Raw genomic sequence first — 19,063 nt, 5'->3', positions numbered from 1 at the left:
ACATAGGAACCATAAATTAAAATAAGGATTATATACAATACAGACCATAAGTTTGGACACACCTTCTCATTCAAAGAGTTTTCTTTATTTTCATGACTATGAAAATTGTAGATTCACACTGAAGGCTTCAAAACTATGAATTATCACATGTGGAATTATATACATAACAAAAAAGTGTGAAACAACTGAAAATATGTCATATTCTAGGTTCTTCACAGTAGCCACCTTTTGCTTTGATTACTGCTTTGCACACTCTTGGCATTCTCTTGATGAGCTTCAAGAGGTAGTCACCTGAAATGGTCTTCACTTCACAGGTGTGCCCTGTCAGGTTTAATAAGTGGGATTTCTTGCCTTATAAATGGGGTTGGGACCATCAGTTGCGTTGTGGAGAAGTCAGGTGGATACACAGCTGATAGTCCTACTGAATAGACTGTTAGAATTTGTATTATGGCAAGAAAAAAGCAGCTAAGTAAAGAAAAACGAGTGGCCATCATTACTTTAAGAAATGAAGGTCAGTCAGTCCGAAAAATTGGGAAAACTTTGAAAGTGTCCCCAAGTGCAGTCACAAAAACCATCAAGCGCTACAAAGAAACTGGCTCACATGCGGACCGCCCCAGGAAAGGAAGACCAAGAGTCACCTCTGCTGCGGAGGAGAAGTTCATCCGAGTCACCAGCCTCAGAAATCGCAGGTTAACAGCAGCTCAGATTAGAGACCAGGTCAATGCCACACAGAGTTCTAGCAGCAGACACATCTCTAGAACAACTGTTAAGAGGAGACTGTGTGAATCAGGCCTTCATGGTAGAAGATCTGCTAGGAAACCACTGCTAAGGACAGGCAACAAGCAGAAGAGACTTGTTTGGGCTAAAGAACACAAGGAATGGACATTAGACCAGTGGAAATCTGTGCTTTGGTCTGATGAGTCCAAATTTGAGATCTTTGGTTCCAACCACCGTGTCTTTGTGCGACGCAGAAAAGGTGAACGGATGGACTCTACATGCCTGGTTCCCACCGTGAAGCATGGAGGAGGAGGTGTGATGGTGTGGGGGTGCTTTGCTGGTGACACTGTTGGGGATTTATTCAAAATTGAAGGCATACTGAGCCAGCATGGCTACCACAGCATCTTGCAGCGGCATGCTATTCCATCCGGTTTGCGTTTAGTTGGACCATCATTTATTTTTCAACAGGACAATGTCCCCAAACACACCTCCAGGCTGTGTAAGGGCTATTTGACCATGAAGGAGAGTGATGGGGTGCTGCGCCAGATGACCTGGCCTCCACAGTCACCGGACCTGAACCCAATCGAGATGGTTTGGGGTGAGCTGGACCACAGAGTGAAGGCAAAAGGGCCAACAAGTGCTAAGCATCTCTGGGAACTCCTTCAAGACTGTTGGAAGACCATTTCAGGTGACTACCTCTTGAAGCTCATCAAGAGAATGCCAAGAGTGTGCAAAGCAGTAATCAAAGCAAAAGGTGGCTACTGTGAAGAACCTAGAATATGACATATTTTCAGTTGTTTCACACTCTTTTGTTATGTATATAATTCCACATGTGATAATTCATAGTTTTGATGCCTTCAGTGTGAATCTACAATTGTCATAGTCATGAAAATAAAGAAAACTCTTTGAATGAGAAGGTGTGTCCAAACTTTTGGTCTGTACTGTATATCATAACACATAATAGGTATATCTATGGAAAGGACATATATATATATATATATATATACACACACACACATATATATAAACATACGTATATATAATATATAATATAGTAAGCATATCTATAAAAAGAGATTAAGATCCTCCCACATGTACAACCCTGCTCTAGCTAAATACATGGAGTTTGTCCTTATATAAGAGCATACATATTTCCATCACATGGTCTCCATATATATCAAACGATACAAATATTAAGTAAAGGGTGATAAAAGTAGAAAAAACTTATTGCGTCATCAATAAATAGTAATGTAATGCTTGTGAAATAGGCAGTAGGTAATGGATAATGGCGAGTACGTTTGTTAGCGAAAAGTGGCTTTTATGTTCCGAGGTGGCTCATATTATTATTCTTATTGTTGTTGGTGGTTTTCATTATATTTTCATTAGAAGTAGTTTTATTTTTATCTGATTGGGTATTATATATTAGTTTAGTAGTGGCTATATTCCAGGGTTTCGTTTAAACCAAATGAGGAAAGGGTATTGAACCTATAGATCCAGTACACTTCTCGTCTGCACAGTTGTGTGTGTGACAGAGAGACCATAGCAATAGGGGTCAATTTGAGCCCCAAAAAGTCACCTGTGTGTGTCTCAGAAAAATGTTTGGATACTTTGTGTTTCAGATATTGTCGTTGGATGTTTGAGCGATGATTAATAAGTCTTTCCCTCACTGTTTGGGTGGTGCGGCTTATATATTGTAGTCCGCAAGGGCACTCCAACATATAGACCACATTCCTGGAATTGCAGTTCATATGATGCTTGAGGGACATAGATTCCCCAGTGTTGGCGACAAACACTACATTGACATTATCCGAAATGCTATTGCAGCACATGCAGCGTTTAGATCTGAATTTAAAGGAACCTATGGCTGGACCTATAGTATTGTCGTTAGTAGAATCACGTTTTCGGGTGGTCAGTTTTGGACAGGAGGGTGCCAATATATTTTTCAAAGTGTGAGCGTGACGAAACGTGATATTAGGTTTACTCGGGATGGTTTTACCGATAACTGGATCTCGGTGGAGAATGGACCAATTTTTGGTAGAATCACTTTTATAGAATTATGAAAGGAGTTGTACCTGGTAAAAAAGTTCAACTTTTGTGGTTTCTGTATAAGAATGGACTGCTGCTTATCAGAAAGCTAAAGGTCTTTTATGTTTAGTTTGTATTTCTATGTTTCATCATTTTTTATGCATTTACTAAATGTTTTTTAATTAATGATATGGTGGGGGTTCACATTGTGCGGCTTTTTTGTCATAGAATGAATATCCTGGCAAGTCCAGGGTTAATGTCTCTGGAAAGCTGTCCGCACAAGGTGCTTTCGATTACAACCATGATGAATGGAGTAAACGAAAAAAGGTGTGCCATTCATGTGGTAACCTATGGAGTTGGAGACTCCCACCCACGTCACTGGGTGGAAGATGGTTCAACTCCTTTGTATAGAAGGTTCACATAAGGCAATTTGTTACGACTAAGGGTACTCACCCGAAACGCGTCAACGTTAATACCGTGTATGTGGTGGTTATGTCTGTCAACCATATTTGAATAATAAAGAAGAGCCATTAGAGGAACTCGATCTGTCTCCGGGACCTTTCTTCACTTATCTGCAGCCTGCCGCGGGAACACTCCCCTAGGGCCTCTGGAGCCGGGATTACTTATTCCACCAGGGAGGTGAGCTGGAAATTATTTTCAAAAAAAGTTCAACTGTGTTACGACTACCCCTAAAACTGAACCACGATACACACAGTTGGACTTTTTTACCAGGTACAACTACCTTCATAATTCTATAAAAGTGATTCAACAAAAACATTGGTCCATTCTCCACCGAGATCCAGTTATCGGTAAAATCATCCCGAGTAAACCTAATATCACGTTTCGTCAGTTGATTGGATCGTTTACATACACTTTGCTTTCTCATCCTTTATCCAATCCATATATATGTATTACACTCTATCCCTATCCGTTCCTCTTTTTCCATTGAATATACCTCTGACCTCTAATCATCGGGTTTTCTGGCCCTAGACGCCCCCGTTAGGACCTGAAGCCGCATATCGCCCTTCATGCGTTCCACAGGTGGAACACAAGTCCGGCACCCGACATCACATGACCGGAAGTGAATCTCTGGCCCGTACATCTAGGCCCCGAAACTACCTACAGAAGCGGGAGTGAAACTCCGAACATAGCTGGGCAGTCACCCGTGCGGACATACTAATTAATTAGGTGTCCACATGTATTTGCCCTAGGGGCAGTTTTATATTAATGTGTTTGTTAGCAGTAAACATGCGTTCCACGGATGGAACGCACTTCCCGTTCCGGGTCACAGGACCGGGAGGAAGCGCTCCACCACGTCTTTTTTATGCGACCATCTATAAAAAGCTACTCTGTATTTGTCTATGTGTATATGCTCCTGAGGGAGGGGTTGTCTATGCCCCGAAATGCGTCAAGGCAATCGAATAAAAGTTACCTTGTGCAACGTCTGAAGTCCTGTAAGTTATCAATCAATCAACAGGACGACAAGGGGAACTTACATTCTACAGGCGACCTCGGCGAGGGGGGGGTTTCCTGTCATCAAGTGTCTTGAGCTTTATCGGTGAAGTGAGTAAAACACGATTGCGTGTATATGTATAATCTGTTACATAATATAGCGAACATACTCACTTTGACTACAAGCCTCTGTCAGTGGTATCAAATTCCCATTAATCCTCTTTCAATACTTGGCGCTCCACCAGCTTTTCTTCTCCTCTTTTTCCGTGCATTTTAATGCTCTACAGAGACAGGTCTTCATACAGCATTAAAGTTTTGCAACAAATGGACTTTGGATCTTGGATCTGAAGCTCGATTCGCTAACCTCTCCCTATGATTAATGCACCAGAACTTTAAACTTCAGTAAAGAATTTTTTGCTGTTAACTCATTATTTCTATCCTGCAGTTGCACTGAAGGGACCCTGCCTCGCACCTTAAAACATCAATCCCAAGGGCACCTCGACCGCCATCAGGCAAGAGAACTCCAGAATCAGAGTGTGTCCTGAAGGGAAGAACCTGTGTGCCCTTCCAATCATTACACACTGGCCCAGAGAGCTTTAGAAAACCGTGAGTACAACTACTGCACCATCCAGCCACCCACCCTACGGCCCGGCCTCTGATAACACTTCAGGCCGTACATCTACTGCTAGAAGACACATGTCCGCTCTGCCAGGACCACAGACTGGAGGAGGAGAGAGAAGAGCCCGGTGATCCCACCTTTTTCTCCGGTCACATATAGCATCTTGTGTCTTCTCTGCTTGTGGAGTGACTAGAGGATCCCAGACATGAAGGGAGGAGAACTACTGGAATAAGGATGTGTTCACACCATGTCTGAGCCTTCCATCAGAGGTAGATATCAGGAGGGTTTCCTAACGTAGATCTCTGATAGAAGGAGGTGACATCTCCCCTGTACAGTCCTATCATTCTATATAGTCACACAGGGGCAGACGTCACCCATAAGCCCCATGTATACGGCGCGGCACAGGTTTTCCTGCAGGATCCTCTGTATAGAATAGTGTCATCTACTGTACCGGCCGATGGAGGCCAAGAGGACACTATATCTGTCAGGGGGATGGAGCCTATGGAGAAGTGTGATGTATATGGGAAATGTAGGCTCTAACGTGATGTGCCCGGAGAATAACATGTGGAGCTCCTACATTACATGTCATTACACGCGTGTACACACTGCACATGACCGGACTGAGGCTCTAACACGGCCTCTTCTCACCTCGTCTCTTCTTACCTGGTGATGTCAGAGGCCGGGGAGCCTCCATCATGGCCTCCTTGTACAGATCATTGTGTCCTTCTACATACTCCCACTCCTCCATGGAGAAATAGACCGCCACATCCTGACACCTTACAGGAACCTGACAACACAATGACACCGTCATCACCCAGACCCCTCCAGTGCTGTTACTGGAGAATTTCCCAGCATTCCCAGCAGTGTCACCTCTCCAGTCAGCAGCTCAATCATCTTGTGGGTGAGTTCTAGGATCTTCTTCTCATGTATCAGGGGGGGAGGCTCTGTGATGAGGGTCCTGCTCAACCCTACTGATTCATGGATGATGGGAGTTTCCTCCGATGTCTTCTTCACTATGGTGTAATCCTGTGGATGGAGAGAGACACTTAGGGAAAGAAATTCCTTCCTGACTCCAGATATACACTCAGAGTCCCTCCCTGGATCATGGCCCCATCTCCAGTAATCTAGTCACTAGAAGCTGGAATATTATTACCCTCCAGACCCTTCTGGACTCTTCTAGAGAATCCCCCATGACCCCTTCCTCTGGCAGAGAGCTCCATAGTCTCACTGCTCTTACAGTAAAGAATCCTCTTCTATGTTAGTGGAGAAACCTTCTTTCCTCTAGATGTAGTGGAGGCCTCCTTGTTATAGTCCAGTATCATCTAGATGTCAGACTAATGGTAGAAATTCTCCCTCCAGGCCACACTCCGACCATCTCCTCCTCTGCTTCCTTTCCTCCTGGGTACAACGTGCCTACTTAACTTCTCATGGCTCCTACAACATGACTATTGGTCCCCATGATCCATCACTGACCATACTGGTGGCCGATCTTCAGGTTCTCCATCACTTGGAAGGTCTGGAGGTTGTTCTCCAGGACCCTGGACTCTTCCTATCACTTCCTATGATGGATTCTCCTTCCCGGTGTCTGACTTGTTACAGAATACAATAAAGAGGAGAGAAATCTAGAAAAGTTTACCTCTCCGCTCAGCAGGGAGATGATCTCCAAGGTGAGGTCTAATATTCTTCTGCTGATCTCCTTCCTGTCCATCCTTGGTGGTCATTCAGGAGAAGAGGAGAGAACTGGAGGAGCTGGAGGCTTCTAGTACTGCAGGCGCCTTTATGAGGAGAGGAGAGGCTGGAAATCCTCCAGGGACAAGAGCATTAGTGAGATCCAGAACCGCACTTACTGCTCCTGGAGAGACCCCGCTTCTCAGAGCCCCCAGCACCGGGGATAAAGGGGGATTCTGGAGAAATGGCTGATACCAGAGAGAAGAAGAGGCTCCAGACACCACAGCAGTGACTACCGACCAGGACCTGCTCTGTATCTGCTGCACTGCAAGAGCTGAAGGACCTGGGATGATGTGACTGTCATGTGATCAGTGCAGGGGGCGGAGCTCAGCAGTGGAAAGAAGTGGTAGGAAAAGACCTGTGATGATGTCACTGTCATGTGATCAGTGCAGGGGGCGGAGCTCAGTAGTGGAAAGTTTAAAGGAAACCTGTCACCATGATTTAGCGCATAGAGCTGGGGACATGGGCTGCTAGATGGCCACTAGCACATCTGCAGTACCCAGGTCCCATAGCTCTCTGCGCTTTTATGGTGTTAAAATACCGTTTTAGTGATATGCAAATTACCTCCTATGTGTCCTGTAGCCGGAGATGAGTCCAGCGGAAGGGAGCCCAGCACCGCCCCGCGTCCGCCGAATCTCCTCCTTGCCTGCTGACGTCATAGAGCTGCAGTGCCGAAATCTCGCGATGCGCGAGCTAGCGCATGCGTAGTTCGTTCCCTGTGCTGATTCCAGTACAGGGAATGAACATGATGCCGAGACTGCGCATGCGCTAGCTCGCGCATCGCGAGATTTCGGCACTGCAGCTCTATGACGTCAGCAGGCAAGGAGGAGATTCGGCGGACGCGGGGCGGTGCTGGGCTCCCTTCCGCTGGACTCATCTCCGGCTACAGGACACATAGGAGGTAATTTGCATATCACTAAAAACGGTATTTTAACACCATAAAAGCGCAGAGAGCTATGGGACCTGGGTACTGCAGATGTGCTAGTGGCCATCTAGCAGCCCATGTCCCCAGCTCTATGCGCTAAATCATGGTGACAGGTTCCCTTTAAGTGGTGGTGAAAGACCTGTTATGATGTCACTGTCATGTGATCAGTGCAGGGGGCGGAGCTCAGCAGTAAGGAAGTCATTGTGAAGGACCTGTGATGACATCACAACCATGTGACCATGATCCTGTGAGGGAGGGGAAGTTTTGGAGATGTTTTCACAGGAGGAGATGAAGGTATGATGCTCTGCAGGGTCTGGGGGAGCTCTGTGTGCACCAGGAAGCAAAGATGTAGAGGGGTTTTGGAAACTTGGCATATCTTTTACTGGGAGAAAGGCTGAATCCCTTTTCTAGCTCACGTTACGCTGCACGGGTCCACGTCTTGTAAACCAGTGAGGAGAGTTCACTTTTTTGCCTTCAGGTTTCCTGTCCTTAGAGTTATACCTGTAAGTGTAATTTATCATTGCTTTGGTCGCCTCACTTTCCAAAAAGAAACAATGAAAACAATATAAAAGCCCCTGAAATGGTATCAATTAGAAGAACCATTTGCCGCTCAAAATAACAAGTCCTTACAGAGCTCCATGAACATGTGAGGACCTCTCAGAACATGGCGCCACAAAAACAAAGTGTCCTATTGCACTAGAGCATAATAAAACCATATATGAATGTTATATCACTGTATGTGTACGTTTTGTGGTGGTGATGACGAATGACTGTATTCACCGAATTCACAGGAATGTAGGTCTCGAATGACAGTAAGAATCTGAGGTAAGTTCTAGAAAGCCAGCTACTGACCCACAGAATAAATGTAAGGTCATTTAAGCCACGCGACAACCGGAAAATCCTGTTTTATTTCCCTTTTCCGGGAAGAGTTAAGAAAGGTTACCTAATACGTTACACGAGGGAGAGTCAAAAATGATCCACACTCTGGCTGTAGAACTTTCTTTCAGAAAAGACAAATATCTCTTAAAAATACAATTTCAACATAATCTCTCTGCTTTTCAATACACTTTGTCCATCAGTCAACAAGCTTTCATTAACAAGTCCTCACTAAAAAATGTTTTGGTAGAGCTGTGAGCCACGAATGCCCCAATGTCTTCATGAGACGTGAATCTCCATCCTCGTAGGGCCACATAATCCACTGTCTCTCGTCTATCCAGCAGAATCCGCTCATGTGCACCCTCAATGTTGTCATCAGTCGTGGACGGGCGTCTGGCTCCTTCTTCATGGTTGACCCTTGAGTGACCCTCTTTGAGCGTCTCTATCGATTCATACTGCTTCATGACAAATCACTTTCTTCATCCTGTGCAGTAAATCTTCCATAACTATCGGCACCAGACGCACCCTCAGACCACAGAAAACCCAGTCACTGCATGCTGCTTTTCTCTCGTACAAATCACAAGTAGGGCAGCCATTGTTTCTCGCCGCGCAGTCACAAATGAACTGGAAAAAACACATTCAACCCTCCACAGCAGTGACTGGAGAGGTCGTGTCGAAATTATGGATTTGTGCTTTCTGAAAGATGATTAAAATAAATTCTACAGCCAGAGTGTAGATAAATTTTGACTCGCCCTCATATATACCATATAGTGGTGGCCTTAAAGGGGTTTTCCAAGATTTAAATACTTATATCAAGGGGAAAAGAACAGAACTGGATCGCACATCCACAATGCTATGCTTACATCTAATTAAACAGCAGGGTTGCTGTTTGACTCCTGAGTCCTGCCGCCTACTAGGGCAGTGCCGCTTTGTCACCGCATTGTGCTGCGCCTTTTTGTCAGAGTAGGTCCCAGAGAAAGAGGTACCTTGGCGTGGTGAGTGGGCTTATGCCTTTTGATCAAAATGTACACTAATGCCTGTTGTACAGCATGCGGATCTGCAAATGCGGATAGCACATTCTGGCCCCATTGCGGAACGGATACGGATCTTTGAATAGAAAAGATATCCCTCAAAATGAAAATAAATTATTAAAGTAAAAGGGGTTCTGCACTTTGTTTTAACTTATCCTCTGGCTAGATCATCAGCATCTGAACGGCGGGGGATCACTCCATATACAGGTCCCAGAATCTCCTCATTGAACATGAATGGGTCTGCAGCCGTTCCACAAAATTCCTCTGGATAGATCATCAGCATCTGATCGCCTCAGGGCAGGTGGATATTCTCATGATTCCCTTGAGGCTGCTAGGTCTTATATCTCATCTAAAAAACGCAAAGATTTGCTCTTCCCGGATAATAGAGGCCGAATATTAAAAGGTAAACATACATATTGTAAGAATCCTATTTTTGCCACTAGTTACAGTTTGGAATATTCCAAAATCTGCCTCATCCTCCGAAAACACCTATCTATGCTACGTCATGATTCACAATGGTCAGAAATAGCGCGCCCAGGTATTACCTGCATTGCTCGCAGGGCTCCCACTATAGCACAAAACATCAGTCCTAGTCTTTTTTTGGACTCTGTTCAGACACCACAGTGTTGGCTGCAGTTTAAGGGCAAAATTTTAATTTGCATGTAAGAAGGAGTAGTTACTGCTAATTATCTCCACCTGAGTTGTCCGGCCTCTTTCTATTTAAGACTGGCACTCAGCATATACTATTGTCATGAGTAAGGATCAGAACCTGGCGATCCGAAACGCGTAGATGTACATGTTGGATTTTATTCTGCACCTATGAAATAAAGATGATCACGTTTACTACTGCCATCCTGGAAGCTGGATTACTTTCTTCTCATATGTACAGCGCTATGGAATGAATGGCGCTTTAATAATTAATAATAATAATAAAACAGTGGGTTTCAGCAAGATGGTGGGAAGAGCACTGATTGAGAACATGAAGGGCCAAAAGCTTTAGTGCTTCATATAGGTATCAACACTAAACCAATAGGCTGGTTGCTCCACAAATTCAGTTAACTGAGGATCTTCCTTTTTCTACCTAGGAGGCTGCTATTGCTAGTGTAGAGTGAACTTTTACTATGGATTAAACTAGATTTTAGGGTAAGTTTAGAATAGTAGTAAAACATAATCAGAAGTTATTATAACCATATATTGATATTCATGCATGTCATGTCAGTGGCCTCTGCCCACCTCCTCTACTCTCCATATGGCCAGCACAGCCACTGACTTGTTCAACTTCTCCCAAAGTTTGATGGCTTTAATGGCCCAGCCCCACCGACATCCCCCTCTCTCTGCCTGGTGGTACTGGCCTCTAGACTAATGATGCTCCTTCTTCTAAACAAATAAATGTAGAGATATTCCTCTATGCTTTTATGCTCTAAAAACAAGTTCCTTTGAAATTAGTCTGCAGTAGCACTTTTTTATCACCACACAGAAGAAAGTCTCTGCAGCCCGATGACCCGTAGCAGGATGCAATATCTTTTGACTGAATCTAGAGCAGATTTCAATGTTAAACTTAATGTTTTCCTTTTTTATGCACTTTCCACTGGCTCAGCTGGTCCAAACTGATCTCTGATCGACCTTGTCCACTTTCAGCCCGATTCTCTCAGGTCCCTCTCTGCATCTCCTTCTACCTCCTGCCGTTGTCTATTAGTCCTCTAGCTTAGAATCTGCCCCTGCATCAGCCCTATGACTGTCCCATTGATCTTCTGCCTGGTACCACACTCCCATGTGGTCAAGTTTACCCACTGCCTTTGCCTGAGACCCAGGCTATATCATACTATATTAAGGAGAAACTTGAGAAGGAATTTATTTAGAAGTCCTCCTCACCGGCTAATGGGATGATGTGATGACATGAGACGTCGCACTTTCCCCTCCTCTCGCTGCTCGGCTGCCCCGCTGTCCGCCGACTCCTGCTTGTGGCGTCCTTGGCGTCTCTGCTTCCCTCTTCGGCTTCTTAGAGCAAGCGTGGGTTGATCTTCCCGGCTTGGACGTCGGGTGCTTCTCTCCCTGCCACCTGCCTTCTTCTACCTGCCTTCCGCGTGCTGTTCAGGATCGTGTCTCCCTCCTCGTCTGCTCCCTCCCTCTTGCTCCTCCGCTCTGACTACAGACTAACCTCACTGGGGGCCGCTGGAGTTAGGTTGCTTGGCAGCTCCGCTCTCCTCTTCTGCTTCCCTGCCTGGATGGGAACCGATTGCTGGCCAGCTGATATCTTGGCTTCCTCCTTTCATCTTCTTGGTTGGTGGGGACCGGAGCTGGCATGGTTTGTTGGTCTGGGCTCCCTTTCACCTCGTCCTCCTGTGCCTGTTTCCTGGTGCTTCCTGGGTTCAGCTGTGGCTGCTGATGCCTGCCGGTGGCTAGGGGGCTCCTTCCCCCCCCTCTGGATGGCTCTTGCTTCCACATCCTGACCTGAGTGACCTGAGTGCTTTGTGCCGATAGCAGAGCCTGGGCGATTGCTTCTTTGACGACCTTCTGCAGCCCTCTGTTTGGTCCTTCGGCTCCCTGAAACCTTCTGGTCCTCCTGATCGCACTCTCCGTGCCTCCCAGCTGGGCCGATTGAAGGCCTGAAGACGAAGTCTGGTGAGATTGTTACTTTACTGTTTTTTTTGCTGACTAACTAACTAATTAACTAAGTACTCATCTAACCATCTAAAGGTCACTAATGTACTTTTTAAAATAAAAGTTAAAGGAGGGGAGTGAAAGAGAAGAGGGGAAAAGGGGAAAGGAAAAAAAAAAAATAAAAGGAAGAAAAAGGGAAAGGAAGGGAAGAGGGAAGGAAAAAGGAAAAGGGAAAAAAAAGGAAAAAAAAAGAGAAAGGAGACAATTAAAAAAGAATAAAAAAGGAATGGCTCTAAAGGCCAGTAGGCGGTCTATGGACCTTGCTGCTCAGAAATCTGCCACTAAATCAGGGGAGGACTGGCAGCCTTAGTCCTGGGGGGCAAATCTAGTCAAGTGGCCCATTTTTAGCCCCGCCCATCATTAAAAGCCCCTCCTACATATAATAGGCCACTCCCAACACACACTGTACAGCTGACATTCTATAGTTGCGGCCTGTCTCTACACATCATACGGAGAGGGGAGGCCGTCCTGGCTGCACTGCCTGCTTATATAACAAGCTACAGCCAGGAAGCTCCTCCGCTCTCCTCCCTACCCTGATCCTGCTCAAGGCCTGTGGTTCCCCCCACCATCTGTCACCCGCCCGTGGCCTGCTGCCCCCTTTCGTCATCCTCACCCAGTTCTGAATCCTCCTTCTGCAAATGGCTGGAGGAGGAGCCGGAGCATTTCCTCTCCTACATAGCGCCACATACCTCTTACATCCCGTGATGTCACCTTTGTTGTAGACGTTCTCTTTCCTCATCTTCTCCATTCAGACCAGACCGCCATGATGATTTTTCTGCCATCTCCCTTCTCTGCAGAAATTGAGAAACAGACATTAGTTTCCTGCCACCCCCAATACTATACTGCAGAAACAGTCCCCCTGGAAATACAAACGACCACACAGATAGTGCCCCCAATACTGTACCCGCTATGCCCCCAATACTATACTGCAGAAACAGTCCGCCTGGAAATACTACTACCACACAGATAGTGCCCCCTTAAACAATTATTGGCACACAGTGCTCTCAAAAATAACTGCGCCCAGACACTAATAGTATAAAGATAATGTCCTCCAAAAATAATTGTGCTAAGCTGATACTATGCCAGGGTGCCCCCAAAGTAACAGTGCTCCCCAAAATCCCACCAATAGAAATAATTCTCTGCCAGAGCACACTTAGTAGTAATAATGCCCCTATAGTGCCCTAGTAATCATGTTCTTCATAGCCCCTAGTAGTAGTAAAGCTCCCCATAATACCCCCTAGTAGTACTAATTTTCCCTATAATATGACAGTACATGAAATACCCCGCTTAGTGCCCGCAGTTGAGCTAATGTCCCCATAATGTATGCCAGTATAAAATACCCCTATATAGTGCCCCAGTAAATGCCCTCATACTGCTCCTCTCCCCCTTCCCCATAGTGTCCCCATAATATGCCAGTAAAAAAATGCCCCTTAGTGCCCCCAGCAGATGCCCCTATAGTGCTCCTCTCCCCCACAATGTACCAGTAAAAAAATGCCCCTTCTTAGTGCCACCATATGCCCCAATAGTGCTCCACTCCCTCATAGTGCCGCTCTCCCCTATAGTGCCTTCCATAATGTGCCAGTAAAAAATGCCCCCTTAGTGCCACCAAATGCCATAGTGCCCCCCATAATGTTCCAATACAAAAGGCCCCTTTAGAGCCCCCACTTCCCCATAGTGCCCCCAAATAATGCCCCTATAGTAAGCACCAGATGCCCCATAGTGCTGCTCTCCCCTATAGTGCCCCCCAGAATGTGCCAATAATAAAAAAAGCCCCTTTAGAGCCCCCAGTTACCCCCATAGTGCTCCTCTCCCCCATGGTGCCCCCCCATAATGTGCCAGTAAGAAATGCCCCCACAGTGCCAGCTCCTCCAATAGTGCCGGCTCCCCCAATAGTGCCAGCCCTCCCCTCATAGTGCCAGCCCTCCCCCCATAGTGCCAGCCCCTATATATTGCCAGCTCCCCCCCCATAGTGCCAGCTCCCCCCCATAGTGCCAGCCCCCTTATAGTGTCAGCTCCCCCTATAGTGCCAGCCCCCCCATAGTGTCAGCTCTCCCAATAGTGCCAGCCCCCCCTATAGTGCCCCCCATAGTGCCAGCTCCCCCTATAGTGCCCCCCCTTAGTGCCAGCTCCCCCTATAGTCCCCCCATAGTGCCAGCTCCCCCTATAGTGCCCCCCATAGTGCCAGCTCCCCCTATAGTCCCCCCCTTAGTGCCAGCTCCCCCTATAGTCCCCCCCATAGTGCCAGCTCCCCTATAGTCCCCCCCCATAGTGCCAGCTCCCCCTATAGTCCCCCCCCATAGTGCCAGCTCCCCCTATAGTCCCCCCCATAGTGCCAGCTCCCCCTATAGTCCCCCCATAGTGCCAGCTCCCCCTATAGTGCCCCCATAGTGCCAGCTCCCCCTATAGTGCCCCCATAGTGCCAGCTCCCCCTATAGTGCCCCCATAGTGCCAGCTCCCCCTATAGTGCCCCATAGTGCCAGCTCCCCCTATAGTGCCCCCATAGTGCCAGCTCCCCCTATAGTGCCCCCATAGTGCCAGCTCCCCCTATAGTGCCCCCATAGTGCCAGCTCCCCCTATAGTGCCCCATAGTGCCAGCTCCCCCTATAGTGCCCCCCATAGTGCCAGATCTCCCCCCCATAGTGCCAGATCTCCCCCATAGTGCCAGATCCCCCCCCATAGGGCCAGATCTCCCCCCATAGGGCCAGATCTCCCCCCCATAGGGCCAGATCTCCCCCCATAGTGCCAGATCTTCCCCCTGATAGTGCCAGATCTCCCCCCCATAGTGCCAGATCTCCCCCCCATAGTGCCAGATCTCCCCCCATAGTGCCAGATCTCCCCCCCATAGTGCCAGATCTCCCCCCCCCATAGTGCCAGATCTCCCCCCCATAGTGCCAGATCTCCCCCCCCCATAGTGCCAGATCTCCCCCCCATAGTGCCAGATCCCCCCCATAGGGCCAGATCTCCCCCCCATAGGGCCAGATCTCCCCCCCATAGGGCCAGATCTCCCCCCCATAGTGCCAGATCTCCCCCCCATAGTGCCAGATCTCCCCCCCATAGTGCCAGATCTCCCCCCCCCCCATAGTGCCAGCCCCCCGCAAAGAAGAAGAAAAAAAATAAATACTTACCTCCATCAGCAGCGATGCAAGCCTCTTCTGGCCTGTGTCCCTGCTGTGTGTGTGTGCTGCCGGCTCAGGCGTCGCAATGATAATGACGTCATCGCGCTGCCTGAGCCGGCCTCTGATAGGCTGCAGGCATTAGTGCCTGCGGCCTATCAGAAGAACAGGGGAGGGACACGCCTCTCCCTCCCCTGCCCCACAGCACGGCCGCAATTACATCCAGGGCCGCGCCGCCTGTGGTGATCGGCGGTGCGGCCCTGAAGAATAGAAAAAAAAAATATTTTTTTTTTTAGACGGGCGGCCCAGTGGCCGTTTATTTAGGGCGGCCTGGGGGGCAATTGCCCCCCGGCCCAGCCCGCCCCTGCACTAAATTCTATGACGGAGCAAAAATAGATCAATTCTTGAAGTCCCCAAGCGTTAATACGAGAGGCACGCAAAAGGATATAAGTACTACTACCAAAAAACCCGACAATTCTGAAGTGTCCGAACTGGATCCACAAAAAGACTCCCGGTACCACCAAAGTGAGGAGGGCATAGAGGAAAAAGATGTGCTTGATACTAACCCCTCCCCATCAAAAGAGATATTAATGGCGGTTAAACAAAATGGGGACCTAATACAGGCCATTAGATTTTAACTTGGGGCAATTCAAGCTGATGTGGGTTTGATTAAAGACGATCTGTCTAAAATTCGAGAAAGAGTTGTTAAAGTGGAGAGCTCGATGGCTACTATACAGAATAGTAAGACAATAACCCTGTTAAATTCATACAGACGATGATTGTTGAAAACTTTGGGAGGGAACACTTCTCACCCAAATTTTTAGTAGAAAGAGGAAAGAGCTCATCGGGTCCCAGGTGGTAAAATCATCCCTGGGAGACAACCACGGACCTTTCTCGCTAAAATGCTAATTTCAAGAGACAGTGATATGGTACTAAGAAGGGCGAGGGAATGTCCCTCTGTGTTATATGATGGAAACAGACTGGCTTTTTTCCCAGACTTTTCAAAAGAAGTCCAAGAAAAGAGACGCTCGTTTATTACTGTGAAAAAGACCCTAAGAGAAAGGGGAATTAAATATTCACCTATTTTCCCGGCTAAATTACGGATTATTTTCAATGATTCTACTTTCTTCTTTGATAAGCCGGACAAAGCCGCGGACTGGCTTGAACAAGAAAATATCTGATCTAACTGTTTAGGGCCTTTAGCAGAATAAGAGTTTGCAGATGACGCTGTTTATTTTTTTCCTTCGGTCAAATAGCGGGGAGGTGTCGAGCGGGTGGGGGCGGGGGGAGGTATGGTCATAGGTGAGAGATCTTCTGCATTTTGCGGTGGATTATTTGGTCTGGGGGGGGGACTGGGAGGGACTGGGGTGGGAATGGCTGCGATGCGTCTAGGGTGGGGAAGGTTGGTACTTTTTGTATTCTTTTTCTTTCTTTTTTTTTCTCTTTCTTCTTAATTCTTATATTTGATGTCTATCAGAATTATTACCTGGAACGTTAGGGGCTTGGGAGATAAAAGAAAGACACAAGCGGTTTTTGACTGGATGCGTATACATCTTCCAGCAATTGTATGTTTGACTGAAACACACCTCACAGGGGAGACCTCCAGGTTGGCCACCAGGGGATGGGCTGTGCACACGTACCATTCTACTTTCTCCAGCCACTCCAGGGGAGTGACTGTTTTTGTTCATAGAACGATAGAATTTTTGTGCGAGGCATCATCTGTTGACCAACAGGGGAGATTTGTATTTCTATATTGTAAACTGGCGGGGAAGATGTGTATTCTGGCCTTTGTCTTTATTCCACCTCCATTTTCTTTCTCAGTACTTAATTCCCTGTTAACATTTATGGACAAATGGCCAGAATGCCCCACACTGATTATTGGTGATTTTAACTGCGTAATTAATTCGGTGACAGATAGGGTTTCTGTGGGTGTCGAGGGAGAAGCCTCCATCCAGGGGTCTCCCTTGGCACGGTTTTGCTCTGAGGCTGGGTTTGAGGATGTCTGGGGAAGTCTGGGACGGGGGAAAAGGGTTTTCTCATGTATTAGTAAACTAGGGAAATCCATGTCCAGAATAGATCATGCTCTGATTAACAAAAAATATGTACGATATGTAAAACGAATGAAGTATGAAACTAGGTCATTCTCGGACCACCTACCATTGCTCCTTGAATTTTGCCTGACCCACGATAAACAAATAGTAAGGCCTCCTTTTAGATTGAATCCCTATTGGTTGTCAATACTAAAGAATCATGAAACAATACAAGGGGAAATTGATCAATTCTGGGATTCCAATTATGGTTCAACTAAAATTCAGGTAGTATGGGATACCTTTAAGGCCTATATGAGGGGAATAATGGTTAGTAGCATCGCAAATTTGAGAAAGGAATACGGGGAAAATGAGAAAAAAAAAAAAAAAAAAGCCTCCCTAGCAACACAAACTTTCTATATAAATAGGTCAGAGGAAAACAGGGAAATAATGCAGAAGACCACACAGGCATATTCCAATTTCTTGCTGGAAAAGGCCCAACAGAGTCTATTTTTTAAGGGTCAAAAATATTTTACTGAGTCGGGGCGACCAGGGAAACTCCTTTCCAGAGTGATCTCGAGCCAGGATTCTAAAAAAAATATAGACAATATATGAATTGCCCAATGGAAGGACCGTGACTGGAGAAAACTCCATAGAGGAGGCTTTCCTCGACTATTTTTCGGATATTTATAGAGCCGAAGGAAAGATCACGGAGGAGAGGATGGACTCTTATTTGGAGGATATTGTCCTTCCTACTATTACTCCGGCCCAAAAGAAGGCACTTGAGGTTGATCTCTCTATCCAGGAGCTTGACGGGGCAATTAAATTATGTTCGGCTAACTCTACCCCTGGTTCAGACGGACTTCCATATGAATTTTATAGCAAATATAGGGAGGTTGTTTTCCCTAAACTTCTGGAGGTCTTTGCTGAATCGGTGGCAGAAGGGAAATTGCCAGGCTCAATGATGGAAGGCGTAATAATTCTAATTCCGAAAAAAGGTAAGGACCGCACAGATATGGGATCTTATAGACTGATCTCATTGCTGAATACCGATGTAAAACTCCTTGCAAGGATTTTGGTTTCAAGACTTTCTAGGGTCATTTCCTCCATTGTCCATCCAGATCAGAACGGTTTTATTCCAAATAAGGGTACACACCATAACCTTCATCGCCTCTTTGCTAACATACAGGCTCCTGGGGGATCTGCTGGCTCCATCCTGTCTTTAGATGCCTCTAAGCCCTTCGACAGGGTGGAGTGGCGATTCCTCTGGAAGATGCTGGCCAAGATGGGCTTCGGGGAGAGATTCATAAATATTACTAAATCTCTGTATAGACACCCTACAGCTAAGTTGAGTCTCAATGGGAGCCTTACTACCAGTTTTGATTTAAAGAGAGGTACCCGCCAGGGTTGCCCATTATCTCCCCTCCTATTTGATATTTATATTGAGCCCTTGGTGTTGGCTATTAGGCAAGATGCTCAAATCAAAGGGTTTAGAACATTAAGAGAGGAAGACCTTATTTCTTTATATGTGGACGATGTCCTTTTTTTTATAGAAGACACAGAAATAAATGTTCAAAGAATTATTGGTTTGGTTAAACTATTCGGTGAGGTATCAGGCCTAGATATAAACTGGCGAAAGACAACCCTCATGCCAATAGATCCTCTGCCGCAAAAGGAGCCCCTCCTAACTCAGCTAGACGTTTTCGATAGTGATGTCCCGAACTATTCGCCGGCGAATAGTTCCCGGCGAACATAGCTTGTTCGCGTTTGCCGCTGCGGGCGAACATATGCGATGTTCGGTCCGCCCCCTATACATCATCATTGAGTAAACTTTGACCCTGTACCTCACAGTCAGCAGACACATTCCAGCCAATCAGCAGCAGACCCTC

At 46.6% G+C, this 19,063-nt stretch overlaps 2 protein-coding genes across 3 annotated transcripts in view; both read right to left on the bottom strand.

The window, feature by feature from the left end:
• Positions 1-19,063, bottom strand: part of LOC122933840 (gastrula zinc finger protein XlCGF26.1-like) — a 327,998-nt gene that overhangs the window by 19,450 nt on the left and 289,485 nt on the right. The window contains exon 1 of the mRNA XM_044288912.1: positions 5,477-5,600. The gene's annotated coding sequence lies outside the window, so the exon portion shown is untranslated. Of the gene's footprint in view, positions 1-5,476 lie in introns of the transcript that reaches the window.
• The window catches only part of LOC122933829 (gastrula zinc finger protein XlCGF26.1-like), a 700,524-nt gene that overhangs the window by 554,678 nt on the left and 126,783 nt on the right, over positions 1-19,063 (bottom strand). The window lies entirely within an intron of this gene.

The sequence above is a fragment of the Bufo gargarizans genome, chromosome 4, assembly GCF_014858855.1.
Source record: "Bufo gargarizans isolate SCDJY-AF-19 chromosome 4, ASM1485885v1, whole genome shotgun sequence".
NCBI lineage: Eukaryota > Metazoa > Chordata > Amphibia > Anura > Bufonidae > Bufo > Bufo gargarizans.
The sequence above is the reverse complement of the archived record's forward strand: the minus strand, read 5'-3'. Positions and strand labels throughout refer to the sequence as shown.